General features: G+C 37.6%; 1 pseudogene; it reads right to left on the reverse strand.

Moving 5' to 3' along the window:
* Positions 1–3136: 3136 nt before the first annotated feature.
* Positions 3137–3218, reverse strand: LOC127697997 (uncharacterized; annotated as a pseudogene).
* Between the last annotated feature and the right edge of the window lie 1001 nt (positions 3219–4219).

Below are 4219 nucleotides of genomic sequence, written 5' to 3' on the forward strand. Positions count from 1 at the left end.
GTCAATTCTTGATCTTAGAGCATAAGCTATTTGTTATTCAAGAACTGTTCCCATGTGCCCATGTCCTAAAAGGTCTTCCCCTTTACAAATATTAGATTCACTTTCTTCTATTTTTTTTTTTTTATCTGTGATCTCTTCAAGACTGCAATACATCTGTCCAGGCCTTGCTGGCCTTTAGAGTCTCTATTGAGAAATTGGGTATAATTCTTTTTTTTTTCTTTTCTTTTTTTTTATTCGATATAATTTATTTACATTTCAAATGATTTCCCCTTTTCTAGCCCCCCCCCACTCCCCGAAAGTCCCGCAAACCCCCTTCTCTTCCCCTGTCCTCCCACATTATTTTTTATTTTTTATTTTTATTTTTTTTAAATATTTTTATTTTCTATATTCTTTCTTTACATTGCAAATGATTTTCCCTTTCCTGGAACCCCCCTCCCCATGTGTCCCATAAACCTTCTTCTCTCCATCCATTCTCTGATCACCTACCTCCTTTTTCTCTGTGCTTATATTCCACTCCAATACTAGGTCAAACTTTTCCAGGATCAGGAGCCTCTCCATACTTCTTCATGGGAGTCATTTGTTATGGAATTTGTGCATTGGATATTCAGGGCTTCTGGGCTAATACATGTCCACTTATCAGAGATTACATTCCATATGTATTCTTTTGTGATTGGGTTACCTCACTTAGGATGATATTTTCCAGATCAAACCATTTGCCTAAAAATTTTGTCAATTCATTGTTTCTAATTGCTGAGTAGTATTCCATTGTGTAAACATACCACATTTTCTGTATCCATTCCTCCTTTGAGGGACATCTGGGTTCTTTCCAGCTTCTAGCTATTATAATTAAGCCTGCTATGAACATAATGGAGCAAGTGTCTTTATTACATGCTGGGGAATCCTTTGGGTATATGCTCAGGAGAGGTATAGCAGGGTCCTCTGGAAGTGTCATGTCCAGTTATCTGACGAACCGCCAGACTGATTTCCAAAGTGGTTGTACCCTTTTACAGCCCCACCAGCAGTGGAGAAGTGTTCCTCTTTCTCCACATCCTCACCAACACCTGCTGTCTCCTGAGTTTTTGACCTTAGCCATTCTGACTGGTGTAAGGTGAAATCTCAGGGTTGTTTTGATTTGCATTTCCCTAATGACTAATAATGTTGAACACTTCTTAAGGTGCCTCTCGGCCATCCGAATTTCTTTAGGTGAAAATTCTTTGCTTAGATCTGTACCCCATTTTTTAATATGGTTATTTGGTTCCCTGGGGTCTAACTTCTTGAGTTCTTGGTATATATTGGATATTAGCCCTCTATCAGAGTAGGGTTGGTGAATATCCTTTCCCAACTGGATGGTTGCCATTTTTTCCTTTCAACAGTGTCTTTTTCCTTACAGAAACTTTGTAATTTTATGAGGTCCCATTTGTCAATTCTTGACCTTAGAGCATAAGCTATTGGTGATCTGTTCAGGAACTTTTCCACTGTGTCCATGTCCTCAAGGGTCTTCCCCAGTTTCTTTTCTATTAGTTTCAGTGTGTCTGGTTTTACATGGAGGTCCTTGATCCACTTGGAGTGAAGTTTAGTACATGGAGATAAGAATGGATCAATTCGCACTCTTCTGCATGCTGACATGCAATTGATCCAGCACCATCTGTTGAAAAGGCTATCTTTTTTCAACTGGATGGTTTTGGCTCCTTTGTCGAAGATCAAGTGACCATAGATGTGTGGATTCATTTCTGGATCTTCAATGCTATTCCATTCGCCCACTTGTCTGTCACTGTGACAATACCATGCAGTTTTTAACACTATTGCTCTGTTGTATTGCTTGAAGTCAGGGATACTGATTCCTCCAGAATTTCTTTTGTTGTTGAGAGTAGTTTTAGCTATCCTGTGTTTTTTCTTATTCCAGATGAATTTGAGAATTACTTTTTCTAACTCTGTGAAGAACTGAGTTGGGATTTTGATTGGGATTGCATTGAATCTGTAGATTGCTTTTGGAAAGATGACCATTTTAACTATAATAATCCTGCCGATCCATGAGCATGGCAGATTTCTCTATATTCTGAGGTCTTCTTCGATTTCCTTCTTCAGAGACCTGAAGTTCTTGTCGTATAGATCTTTCACTTGCTTGGTTAGAGTCACACCAAGATACTTTATATTGTTTGTGGCTATTGTGAAGGGTCTCATTTCCCTAACTTCTTTCTCAGCCTGCTTATCCTTTGAGTATAGGAAAGCAACTGATTTGTTGAGTTGATTTTATAACCAGCCACTTTGCTGAAGTTGTTTATCATCTATAGGAGTTCTCTGGTGGAGGTTTTCGGGTCACTTAAGTAGACTATCATATCATCTGCAAATAGTGATAATTTGACTTCTTCCTTTCCAATTTGTATCCCCTTGACCTCATCATGTTGTCTAATTGCTCTACCTAGAACATCAAGTACTATATTGAAAAGATATGGAGAGAGAGAACAGCCTTGTCTAGTCCCTGATTTTAATGGGATTGCTTCAAGTTTCCATTTAGTTTGATGTTGGCTACTGGTTAGCTGTATATTGCTTTAACTATGTTTAGGTATGGGCCTTGAATTCCTGTTCTTTCCAAGACTTTTAGCATGAAAGGATGCTGAATTTTGTCAAATGATTTTTCTGCATCTAATGAGATGATCATATGTTTTTTTTCTTTGAGTTTTTTTATGTAGTGGATAGCATTAATCGATTACCTCATATTGAACCATCCCTGCATACCGGGGATGAGCCTACTTGATCATGGTGGATGATCATTTTGATGTGTTCTTTGATTCACTAGGCAAGAATTTTATTAAGTATTTTAGCATCAATATTCTTAATAGAAATTGGCCTGAAGTTCTCTTTCTTTGTTGGATCTTTGTGTGTTTTTGGTATCAGTGTAATTATGGCTTCATAGAACGAGTTAGGTAGAGTTCCTTCTGTTTCTATTTTGTGGAATAGTTTGAAGAGTATTGGTGTTAGGTCTTCTATGAATGCATGATAGAACTCTGCACTGAAGCCATCTGGTCTTGTGGTTTTTTTGGTTGGGAGACTTTCTATGACCCTTTTTATTTTTTTGGGTGTTATGGGACTGTTTAGATGATCTATTTGATCCTGATTTAATTTTGGTGTCGGATATCTGTATAGGAAAAGTTTTCAATTAGCAATAATCGCGCCTCGAAAAAACCTCATTGGCTACGATACTGCCACTGCGCAAAGGTGGATATCTGTCTAGGAAACTGTCCATTTCCTCCAGATTCTCCAGTTGTGTTGAGTATAGTCTTTTCTAGTAGGATCTAATGACATTTTGAATTTCCTCAGTTTCTGTTGTTATATCTCCCTTTTCCTTTCTAAGTTTGTTAATCTGGATACTGTCCCTGTGCCCTTTGGTTAGTCTGGCAAAGGGTTTATCTATCTTGTTGATTTTCTCAAAGAACCAGCTCATGGTTTTGCTGATTCTTTGTATGGTTCTCTTTGTTTCTACTTGATTGATTTCGGCCCTTAGTTTGATGATTTCCTGCCTTCTACTCCTCCTGGGTGAAGTAACTTCTTTTTGTTCCAGGGCCTTCTGGCATGTCATTAAGCTGTTAGTGTATGCTCTCTCCATTTTCTTTTTGGAGGCACTCAGGGCTATGAGTTTTCCTTTTAGCACTGTTTTCATTGTGTCACATAGATTTGGGTATGTTGTGTCTTCATTTTCATTAAGTTCTAAAAAGTCTTTAATTTCTTTCTTTATTTCTTCCTTGACCAAGGTATCATTGAGTAGAATATTGTTCAGTTTCCACTTGTATGTGGGTTTTTTGTTGTTTTTGTTGCTATTGAATACCACTTTTACTCCATAGTGATCTGATAGGAGGCATGTAATTAATTCGATCTTCTTATATTTCTTGAGGTCTGTCTTGTGACCAATTATATGGTTGATTTTGGAGAAGGTACCATGAGGGGCTGAGAAAAATATATGTTCTTTTGCTTTAGGAAAGAATGTTCTATATACATCTGTTAAATTTAATTGGTCCAAAGCTTCCATTAGTTTCACTGTGTTCCTGTTCAGTTTCTGTTTTCCTGATCGGTCCATTGAGGAAAGTGCAGTGTTGAAGTCACCCACAATTATTGTGTTAGGTGAATGTGTCCTTTGAGCTTTAATAAAGTTTCTTTTATGAATGAGGGTGCCCTTGCATTTGGAGCATAGATGTTCAGGATTGAGAGTTCTTGTTGTATTTTT

Source organism: Apodemus sylvaticus, chromosome 12, assembly GCF_947179515.1.
Source record: "Apodemus sylvaticus chromosome 12, mApoSyl1.1, whole genome shotgun sequence".
In the NCBI taxonomy this organism is placed as follows: domain Eukaryota; kingdom Metazoa; phylum Chordata; class Mammalia; order Rodentia; family Muridae; genus Apodemus; species Apodemus sylvaticus.